Genomic DNA, 12,325 nt, shown 5'->3' with positions numbered 1-12,325 from the left:
CATAGAAGCCCACTATTGATATTTTTGTGACATTATATTATTATTCTTATGTTTGCTTTGATTATATTGTGACCCCTTAGACTCCTATATATAGAAAGGAGGTTTTGTCATTTGTATCATCCAAAAATTGTTCATTTTTGTAATGTAAAGGAGGTTTCCCCCTCGAAGAAGTTGATTTCTAAGTCGTTGATCTATCTTTTCTATCTTTTTATGAGTTGGTTTCATAACATTGTGTGTGGTTGTGAAATGAGTTTAGGGAAGGGTAACATGTGAGCATGTGACTCCATGTTGCATAGTTTTGACCATGAAGGGATTGATTCACCAAAGGAACTTTGCACATTGCATGAAAATTGTAGTCAAATGTATCAGATGGGACATGACTCAATTCGAACTACACATTTGATGCATGGATTAGGAGCATTTGACTAGTGATTATGGTGATGAAAAAATATAGACAAATATGGCATCAACACTAGAAGGTGCATCGCAACAAAAATGAGATGGAAATTTGAGATTCCCATGATAAGAGTATTATTGCATTGTTGCGATTAGATATGTAATATTGGACATGAAGATAACATAAGTGATTTGAAGAAGAATATGCAATATGAGGATGATGCATTATATTCCTTGTAGACTTTAATGCACAACAATGAAGAATGAAAAGCTGTCAAAGGAAACAATGATGAAAGTTTCATTTGAGCAAGTGAAGCTTTGAAGAATTTACCTCATAAGCATGAAGGAATGCTTTTTTAATAACGTAGGGAGTTCAATGTAAGAGAATTGAGGTCATTTTGAAAATTATTGCTTGAATACACCAATAATGGCTAGTAGGGCTGTGATGGGAATGAAGATTGTGTGAGATTGAAAGTGTAGCAAAATGTGATAGTGCTACAGAGTATGATAGTATTGTTGCAAAACATGACATTGTTGCTGCAAAATGTGATAGTACTATAGAACATGGTAGTTCAAAATGTGACAATGAATGTTGTGTGAAATAATAATAACAAGAGATAAGATAAATGTATTAATATCCAATGAATGACCACAATGCAAATGTTAAGAGAAAATGCAATGGTCTAGAGAAAATTTATTCACATGTGTAGAAGATGCCCAAAGGATGTGTTGAAAAATATGCACATTGTTGAGTGGTAGCTATAAAGTCACACTAAAGAATAAGTATCATTGGGAACAATTGGATTACAAGTTGGAAATGAAAAGGAAAAACCTCAAAATGAAATGGCATGAGAAGACCATTTGGAAATTGAAGATGAACAATTTGTTGAAGATAAATAAATGAAATGTCAAGAAGGAAAGAAGAGTAACTTGACAGAGAGAATAAAAAAGGCATGAAGAAGAGAAGGAGAAGACCTTGAGAGGAAGGTGATGGAGGACAATGTTTTTTGATGTGGAGAACTTTATGTGGTTCCTTTCATTAAGTCTCTATATTAAAAGGTCATCGAGATGGGAAGCTACTAGTGAAATTAAGAGTTTTACAAAGAAGTCCATTAGTGCATTTAATCATCACCGAGTTCTATTATATATTATGCCCATGAGGACGAGACTTCTTGTTTGAATCTAAGTATAAGTGTAAAGACTAGCAAAGCATTTCAGAGGGTCTACATAATATAACTTTATGAGATGTGAGAAGCCTACATATGAGGAGGGAGAGTTTCCTTGGTTTATAAAATTGTTAGTCATTAAAGAATTGAGAAGCATCACATAAGGGTAGTGCTACAATGAAGACTGCATAGAGATGTCGCGAAGTATATCACTTCTTTCAAAGCATTATATGGAGTATCAACTATGTTGCTATATATGGAGTAAGTGAGTTAGTATAAGGCTTCTCTTCTAAAACATTCAATTACTTATGCTATAGAAGAGAAAATAATGATGAATGTACAACTTCAACATTTTAGCATTAAATCCTATAATTTAGTATGGTTCTATTAAGCATTAGAGTTTTCATTCGGATCTTTGTGTAGAAAGCTCGAATTCCATTGTGAATTTACTTTCATAAGGAAATAAAGGTGTATAATCTTATATTAGTGTTCAATAATAACTAATTAGATAATTTTATAGTCCTTATTAATAGGTTATTGCTTGTATTAAGATAATCTGTGTAAGCTCATAACTCTCATGTGGCGAACTCATATCATTAAAATAATTATTTAATGAAATAGTTTTTTAATTGTAAATATATTTAGTAAAATAAATTTGTTAATCGTATACATCATCACATAAGGTGATCATTAATATGGAGTGTGTAAAAGGATTACAAGCATGATAGTTAACACCCAAATAGTTGCATTGGAACTTTGAAGTTTGTAGAAGCAGTTGGAATATGGCTACATGCTTGATTTGGACTTTTGTTAATGGAGAGAAGGCAAGTTGCATTAACTTCCCTTTTGGCTCTAAATCAGCTCGTGAGGGAAGCTTTTCACTCCTGGGAAGATTTGTGAATTAAGGGTTTGGGCACATGGCTAACATAGAAAACTCTTAAATGGTCACAAAGGCCCCAGATTGTGGACAGGCCTATTTGGGAAGTGAGCTTATTGATTCACACTCTATTTCATATGCACATATTTGATTAGGGATATGCTAAGGAATTCCTATTATACATAGTAGATATTAAAAGTGTTGAATGATAGTAGATAATAAAAGTGTTGAATGACATCTGATATACACTAATACTAAAGTACAAGAATCTAAGTTACAAGTTTGTTTATCTTGATGAGAAATACACATGTTATTTAATATTGTGGAGCCCTTCAAGGCCTGTTATTAATGTCATAGAGATCATATGGGTCAATGAGTAAATAAGACCTTTAAAGTTTAATTTATTATCATTGAAAGAGAAGAACTGGTGATTGAGGTTATCCTCCAGTAGCTCATATGTTGTATCATTGTAAAAATTTATGGCCTGAAAGGCCTGAATAATATAAACATTTGCTTCCAGCTAAAATAATCCTAAATAATTTTTTTGTGATATGTCTATGAGTGTAAAGTTTGATATACATTAGAAATTATAGAGTTTGATAATGTCAATGTGTTAATAAATCATCCATGGATGCCAACAGAGCCTTAGTTCACTGGCGCAAATATATTATTGGCACGACCACCTGGTTCGATAGTTGTTGTGGTTTTCCCAACTTATATTGACAAGAGTTTCAAGGGGATGAGGCCAGGTGTAAATCTTGTGTGACATTGTTGCTATGGTCTTCCCAACTCATATTGATATGAGTTTGGGTTGGCTTAGGGCATGAGGTCAGGTGCAAACCTTGAGTGATTTTGGTGTAATAGGGAATAATGGATTGTGAAACAACCTTGGTCACGAGATATGTAGGAATGATAGAATTCCTGATTCAGTACTAGATTAATAGTGAGTTATATTTTGGAATAGGTTTTCAAAATTTTAATTTAGTTATTAATAATTAATTGGTAGATATTATTTATAATTGAGTTGAGAAGCTAAGATATTGTCATTTACTTTAATAATATTTATATTAAAAAATTAAAAAATAGTAATAACAAAGAAAAATCAATGTTTATCATAAATTAAATATTTCAATTTTTAGCTTAATTTTATATCAACTTTATATAATGAAATCGTATAAAATAAAATACTTGTTTAGTATGAGGGAGATATGTAATTACTTCACTACTTGATATGGAATTCACAAATAACATGTAAAAATAATATTATTAATATTATATGATGTGTAATTCATTTTATATTCAATTTCCATGTAATATTTACAAGGAAAAAAATATAGTAATAACAAAAAAATACTGTGAGCCCATGATGTTCATATTCACATTGAGGTAGATGTATAATTTATTACATTTTTTATATGGAGTTGATATATAATATTTAAAAAGTAATATTAACCCCAAAAAAGTTCAATTTAGAAAATAAATGCACACCAAAAACCTATTTTGCATTATCCTAACACCTATATAAATACATCAAGTATTGGTCTAAGATGGAAATACTATCATAACCACACAATCAATTAATTGAGCAAATATCTCAACCAAACACTAAACTAGGGGCTATTTTAGTTGGACTATATCCCTCAAATCCAACTAATTACTAATCAACAAATTCACATAACGATTACATTTATGATTTCATATATCATTCAATATGCATAAGACAAGTAGGAGTTAAATATCCAACACCCTCCCTTACTGAGTCCTTGTCTTTAATATTCTTTTTTGTCAAAAGTCTTCATTAGCTTCTCTAATCATTTCCAAAATCATGTAGAGTAAGCGCCATCAAGCTATATCATAACCTTCATAAAGTTGTAGTTGGCAAGTTGGATTCCCAAGTTTCACTCTTGAACTCCCGAATTACGAATCTCTCAAATTCAATTACTAAACAACATCCATAAGTTGTCACACAACCTCACTAGCATACCACTCTGATGTCTTCAAAAAATAATGAGGGATCCTTCCCTAGATCCACAACTTCCAAACTATTCAAACAACCATCCATTCTGAGTTTTTACCTACACTCGATGTCATTTAGCTTTAGAAATACAATTTTATTTTACCATTACCTCTTTCACCTTTGGTATTGTAGATTACAATCAAGAGTAATATTGAACATACTTAAAAAAATATCTCCCAAACAAAACATTCACATATAATTTTATTAAAGTTTCTTCCCGAGATTTCCAATTGACTTTAATCATCCTACTATCATATCAATGGTTTAACATTGAAATGGAAATCAACCACAACATAATACAAAGCATGGTTTTGGAAAATTCCTAGATTCGTGGCAATTGAGGCTGAAGAATTTGAAATGCATGACCCATGTCTTGACCTTCCATTTTGAGGACTTCGAGCTACTCCGATTTCTTCTCTTACAACATATCCTACTCAAAATAAAAAGTGGGATCAGAAATAGGCACAACATCAAAACTCCTGTGTTGTAAAGTTGTCTCACCCTTAGAAAACAAAGGTTCAACAATACACACACCCTATAATGATTGATCTAAGATCTTGCTCTATAATGGTTTCTTGATATTTAATGCTTGACACAACAGAGGACGAACTGACCACCATAGGTTGTGCAACAATGGGAATTTATAAACTGATGATAGTGTGATTTTTCCAGCCTTTAATCATTACCTCTCTTCTTCCCCATATGGATAGATAAAATGAAGCAATTGATTAGGGAGGGGCCAAGAAAGTGAGCATTGTTAGATGGAGTTCCATTAAATGGAAATAAGTAGACACAAATAACGAGAGTAAGGAAAATTTTCCAGCATCTCTGGCACAACTATGGTGGTGCAGACGACATAGATGAGACCAGCAACAATCTCCATAACCGTGCCCTCACTAGTGCTCATTGTGAATGCCAACCTTGGTTCCTAGATAGATCACAATTACTAAGGTTGATATTCTCTTTTACAAAGAAGTTGCAGAACCTTTGACACAATTTCAATCATATGTGAGTGCCAATTCTTTGTTTCCATTTAAAATGGGAAACTCTCCAAGCCATACATGTGCATGTCCAACCTTTTCCCAATACCGCCTAACAATTCTTGGTATGAATTGATAAACGGTCGCAAATTTTGTCTTTAGCTAAACCCTCAAAACCTTCTTGTTGCATGGACTAAATTAGGTGATATGACATCCCTTTGTCGGTTATGCAATTTGCACAATAGTCTCTTCTTTCTTAAGAGACCTACAATGGCTTTATTTGATAGTAATAAAACAACTTACACAACCCACACTCACAAAGAAAATAATCTATACCTACTCTAATCTACTTTTATGGTAAATAGCTAACATTTTTCTCATATTCTCGGGCCCTCCCATGAGGGAATTAACCCAAATCTACAACCTTTAATACCAATTTAGGGAAAATAATTGCACACTAAAAAACTATTTTGCATTACCTTAAGCACTTGATATAAATTCATCAAGTATTGGTCTAATATAGAAATATTTTCTTAACCACATAATCAATTATTTTAGTTGGACTAAATCTCTCAAATCCATCCCATTAACAATCAATAAACTCACATAACAATTACATTTATGATAGGAATATCACTCAATATGCTTAAGAGAAGTAGGAATTAAATCTCCAATAGTCATAAATCAGATATTTCAATGTTCATGTTGAGTAAAATATTTTACCATCAAATATACATAGAGATAGAAAGAGCAAGAGAGTTCTTATTCCAATAATAGGTTCCTGTCCAAGGTAATAGGTAGATTTGTAATTCCTTCAATGTTAAATATGGAGTTGACATGTGGTGTGTGTATATATATATAAATATATAAAGCGAGAAAGAGAATCTTATGGATATATATTTTCTACTTACTAAAATAAGAGGCCATGTATTAAGAGTTTAATGTGGAGAATGTAAATCACAAATAAAATATTTTAATTTCAACTATATATATAACATGCTTACAAAAAAAATATTTAATTACCAACTATAATTTTCCTATATACATAAAGAAACATCACGTAAATCCATATACATGTCAGATTATCAAGTAATCATTATATGGTTAACCAAATATGACAATCCTGAGATGGTTTAACTTGGCTATATATGTATGCAACTTTCTAAAGTATATTAATGTCCCCTCTTCAAACATTAAAGTATGATCCTAGGTCGAAGTGGGTGCCAGGTTATATTCGCTTCCCCACACATGGCTACAGGCAACCACACTATTTTGATTCTCAAGTTGGGACACCTGTAACACCCTCTTCACCGTTGATGTGACTAGGGCTAGATCCAACTTCTAGTTTCACTTCAAGTGGTTCAGGTAACCACCACCTTCGTTCACCCATGGAACCCATCATTTGAATCCCGTTCGATGTGATAATTTGACTCTGCATCCACTTTAAGGTTTTCTGACTTTGCATACTAGGTATACCTTAACTACCTCTTGAAATGGTTGCTAGACTCCTTTGCAATGAGCACAGTAAATCTGAGGGTAGTCCATAAGCTTGACCTAGGGTTTTCTATTTCGTTTTCTTTTTCTTTTAGGTGATCCAAGCTTGAAGGGTTCCATGGAGGTCCTCAACTTCGAGCTCAACCTAGCTATACCCTCCGACTCGGAGCAAGTAATCACTTATCTCTAGTTCAATTTTCTGCTTGCATTTCTTGTAATTGTTGGGTTAATTGGTTTTGAATTCTTCTTGGCTTCCCTTGGCAGGTTCTTATTTATGTCTACGAATTTGTACCGGTAATCCTTGCGCTTCAATTTTTATTAATATTTCCATGTTAATCAGGATGTTCACGGTCTAACCCTAACTTTCTTGTTGTTACAGGTTGGTTTCTTCAACCGACCTCCCATTATATCTTGGTTGTGGTCGCGACTAGGGACGAAAGCTAACGGGACTGAGTCGCTGACCCTTAAGCTCTTTTCTCTGCTTCTTGGTTCCAAATATTCTATCCTGGTTCTGGGTTTTGCTCTATCGACATTTGAAGTTAGGGTTTCTCTTACACCTAGAATATGTTATACAAAGTTATGAGGCCGAGACACGACCATGCGCTACATAGAAGCCTTAAGGTGGTATGGATTGTTGTATGTAGGAGACAGTTGAACTAGGCACCAGACATTCTCTGGGATAATTATTGTCTGGCCAATAACTATTCATTTGTATAATATATCTGTTAATTGTACATGTTATTATAACTGGGTTTGTCAAACAGCGTTGTCTTATATTTATGAGGTGAAATCATAATTCCACTATTTCGATGTGTTTGCATTTTATATGTTTGTTGTCAATGAAGTTGTGTCCTAAGGATTTTTCCAGTTAATTATTTTACAGGCTTGGCATATATGTTTAATATTATTATACAAAATTTATACAAAATTTATTCTTGGTCATTTACTGTTATTCAAATTCAAATTTCGGCCGTGTGATTTTTCAGACATGTTCTCGGGTACTAGCTAGACCGGTTAGACCACGGACTATACTGATCCTCACACAGTTCGGTTAGCAGTTATCTTCCGACACAATTTGATGTTGTTCTTCTTTACATAGTGATTATTGGGTTTATATTTGGGCCCTGGAACAAAAGTGGGCGACGCTTAGATATTTTTACTTAATTCTTCTCATCTCTTAAAATGGAGTATGGCTTGTTCATGGTTTATTAGATTCTGAATATCTATTCATGCAACCAAGGTTTGTACTTATAACGTGTTCCAATTGTATATCCTTGTAAAACAACAATACTTTCCCTTCAGCTTTGGCAACGGTCCTCGGTTATACCCCAGTTTACAACTGTTAGATTTACTCTCCAGATTATGGCCTTTACCGGTGTTGCAAGTTTTCACAACACTTTTAAGATAAATTCTTGTACTACGGTTATATGACCACCAGTTAAGATAGTATGCAAAAAAATTTTATTGTTTCCTACCAGGTAAACTAAGAAACTTAGCTACCAGTTATGTCTCATAAAATATTGGCATACAATAAATAAAATTCATCCGTTATGCTTTTCCCAAAAGACTGCAAACACAGTAAAAAATCAACAATCATTTTCATGCTAAATGACTGTAAACACAGTAGGAAACCCAACAACCTTTTCTTTTAAAAAGTAACTGTAAAGCAATAGGAAAATAAACTAACATTCTTTTTCCAAATATTGTAACACACATTTACCTACAATTTTACTGTTTGTCCTGTAGGACTGATCACATTTTACTGTTTGTCCGGTAGGACTTCAACAATGCAGATCACTTATCTGATTTTTCAACAGTCTGGTAATTTCACTAGGGAAGACTACACCTCCCAACATTTGAAATTGGGAATTACATCAAATCCCGCCCCCCGTTTGTCCCGTAGGACTTCAACAATGCAGATCACTTATCTGATTTTTCAACAGTCTGGTAATTTCACTAGGGAAGACTACACCTCCCAACATTTGAAATTGGGAATTACATCAAATCCCCCCAGCCTTTCACTTCCAAAACATCAATGTAGACAATGTCTCACATATTAGTGTCAACAAACATCAAGACTGCTTAGTCTAGCTTACTCCTAGCCCGATCTAGGCTTTTTAGGGCTTCCACTCGCTCTTAGTCCGGCTCAACAGTACCCTATAGGAAACATCATGCCTCCTCTTTTCTTCTTTTTCTCAATTCAGGAAACCTCCTCTTTTCTTCTTTTTCTCAATTGCACTTCCTTGGCGCTCTTTTTCCCACTGAGATCCTTTATCTTCAGTGAGATCCTTTATCTTCAGGGAGAGGGCAAAGAGTAATCTTGGGTCTTTCCCGGTAAATTCCGAAAATTGTTCATTAGTATTGTTATTATTGTTATTATTATTATTATTATTATTATATATTTTGATGGTAGGATGTTAAAATATTTGTTTTAATTTTTGTGTGCTTAACCACACAAAAATTAAAATAAATATTTTAACATCCTAGAATCCACCCAGTATATATATATATATATATATTTCTAAGCACACAAAAATTAAATAAATATTTTAACATCCTAGTTATTCACCTAGTACAGTAAAAGTAAAAACAAAACAACCACATATTAATAAATTATTCACCTAGTACAGTAAAAGTAAAAACAAAACAACCACATAGCCTGGGGTGTTACATCCTGTTACATCCTCTCCCCCCCATGTCACTGTGGTTTTATCCTTGGTTTAGGAATAAAAATTTCCTCTAAGGTGGCTTCCTGTGGGCTAAAGTGCTTCCATTAGACTTTACCATGGGTGACAACTCACTTCCATAATATTGTTTCTCTATGATCAAGGATGAGTAGAGAAAGGTTCTAATAGGAGCTCTCTCTGCAGTTCGACATATCATACATCTATACAACAATGTTTATTTCATATTGGCTGTTAACTATGTATGTATATATGAAAAAAAAGAACAACAATATACATATTCATTGACCTGAATTTTCCATAAAGTTTTATGTGTACTTACTTCCACTTAATAATGTGTCTGGGGTCGTAAACATATTTTTTTAACAACAATACATGAAATATGTTATGGACACATATGTGATTGGGTAGTGCAAGCCTACCCATCTCCTATCCTATCAAAAATTTGGAATCGACCACAATAATGAGGAGCTAACTTGGTGCAACGTACCCATCTCAGAGTGCTTCTCTTGGGTTTAACCTTTACATATACATGGTCCCCAACTTGAAATTCCCTATAAGTCCTCTTATCTTCATAAGCCTTCTGTCCTTACAGTTTTTTCCCTTTTAACTAACATGGTTGGTCCTAATATTAGCTTATCCTCCAGGTAGTTTTAGTTGGTAGGTGTTCTGTACCTCCTCCCAATGTATAATACTTCAAAATTGCTCATTTTTAATGAGTCATGATAATTGTTATTATATGTGAATTCAACAAGGTGGAGGTACTCCTCCCACTTGGTTGGTTGTTGGATAACATACATTCTTAATATATCTTCTAGTAATTGGTTCACTCGTTTCGTGTGTGGATGATAGGCTGTACTGAATTGAACTTGAGTGCCCAATCTTTCAAAAGAGATTTCCAAATAACATATATAAACTTTACATCTCTATCAGAAATGACCACTTTGGGTATGCCATGCAACTGAAATATCTCTTTAATAAATATGCCAGAAATTTGGATAGTCTTGTACATAGAGTGTATTCGGATGAAATGAGCGGTTTTACTTAGTTTATCCATTACTACCATTATTGAGTCACTTTGTCTTTTTGATCTGGGAAATCCTGTGATGAAGTCCAACGTAATGACATTCCATTTCCATTCCAGAATAAGTAATGGATGAAGCAACCCTGTGGGTGATGGTGTTTGGCCTTAAACAGCTGAAACTCCAGATATTAAGCCAAATAATCTGCAATATCCCTTCTCATTCAGGGATAAAAATATTTTTTCTTTATGGAAGAGAATAATTTTTGGTAGCCTGGGTGATCAACATAAGGAATTCTATGAAATTCATCCAAAATTAAATGTTTAATAGTTAGCTGATTGGGAACATACAACCTCCCTTTGAAAGTTAATGAGTTTTCTTTATTTATTCCATACTCGTCTTGGGTTCCAGATTGGTTTGCTTGTTGATTTTACTGCCATAAAAAAATATATTTAGGATATTTGAGGGCAACTTCTTTTATTTGATCATAAAAGTTAACTTCAATTTGGTTGCAGGAGAGTTCATACACAGAGTGCAATCTCCTACTTAGTGCATCCGCTACCCGATTCTCATTTCCTTTCATATGTTTAATTTCAAACTCAACTTCACTTAGAAAAGCAGTCCATCTTGCCTATCACGCATTAATATTAGGCTACTTAAATAAAATTGTCAAGCTACTATGATCAACCATTAAAATAATTTTTTTACCCAATAGGTAGTGTTTCCATACCTTTAGAGCATGTATTACCACAGTTAGTTCCGAATCATAAGTAGAATATCTTTTCTCATGTTCCTTTAAATTACGTGACTCATAGACGATTACTCTACCCTCCTGCATTAAAACCCCTCCGACTCCCTTTGGCACATGTCTGTGCATACTATAAATTCTTTCTCTGGGTTTGCAACTTTCAATACTGGGGTTGGGGTTGTGGTTAGTATATGCTTCAATTGCTCGAAACTATGCTAACATTTTGTTGTCCACTTAAAACCCTTCCCTTTTTCTGTAAGGGAGTTATAGGATAATATATTTTGGATACAAGCCCATGAAGGATCGAATATCTGCTACATTTTTCAGTACAAGCCATTCCATAATGGTTCTAATCTTCTTAGGATCCACACCGATTCTTTAATAGGAAATTATATGTCCCAAGTATTGGATCTGATCCTTGTAAAACTCAGATTTACTAAATTTCACATACAATTGATGGTCCCGTAAGGTCTGTAATACCAGTCATAAATGTTCCTTGTGCTCCTCTATATTCTTTGAGTAAATGAGAATATCATCAATGAATATGAGAAAAAAAAATTCTAAGAAGGTATGGAAGATGTCATTCATTAAACTTATAAATGTTGTTGGGGCATTAATAAACCCAAATGGCAAGACAAAAAACTCGTAATGACGGTACCGGGTTCTAAATGTTGTCTTATATATATCTTCCTCTTTTATCCCTATCTCATGATATCCTCACCACATGTCTATCATAGAGTATATGGTGGCACCCTTAACTTGATCAATCACGTCATCTATGTATGGCAATGAATATTTGTTCTTAACAATTAACTTATTGAGTTTCATGTAGTCAATACATAACCACAGGGTGCCATCCTTTTTCCTAACCAATAATACCGGAGCCCCTTAAGGAAACACCATTGGGTGGATATACCCTTTGTCTATGTAATATCCCTCCC

At 33.7% G+C, this 12,325-nt stretch overlaps 1 long non-coding RNA gene across 1 annotated transcript; it reads left to right on the top strand.

The window, feature by feature from the left end:
* The first annotated feature begins 6,694 nt into the window (after positions 1-6,694).
* LOC149139122 (uncharacterized) lies at positions 6,695-7,687 on the top strand. The gene is made up of 3 exons (XR_016265264.1): positions 6,695-6,906; positions 7,195-7,224; positions 7,310-7,687. It is a non-coding gene; the product is annotated as an uncharacterized LOC149139122 (long non-coding RNA).
* The last annotated feature ends 4,638 nt before the right edge of the window (positions 7,688-12,325 follow it).

Source organism: Pinus tabuliformis, chromosome X (assembly GCF_031772625.1).
Source record: "Pinus tabuliformis cultivar Carrire ecotype Pingquan chromosome X, CPIR1, whole genome shotgun sequence".
Lineage (NCBI taxonomy): Eukaryota > Viridiplantae > Streptophyta > Pinopsida > Pinales > Pinaceae > Pinus > Pinus tabuliformis.
The sequence above is the reverse complement of the archived record's forward strand: the minus strand, read 5'-3'. Positions and strand labels throughout refer to the sequence as shown.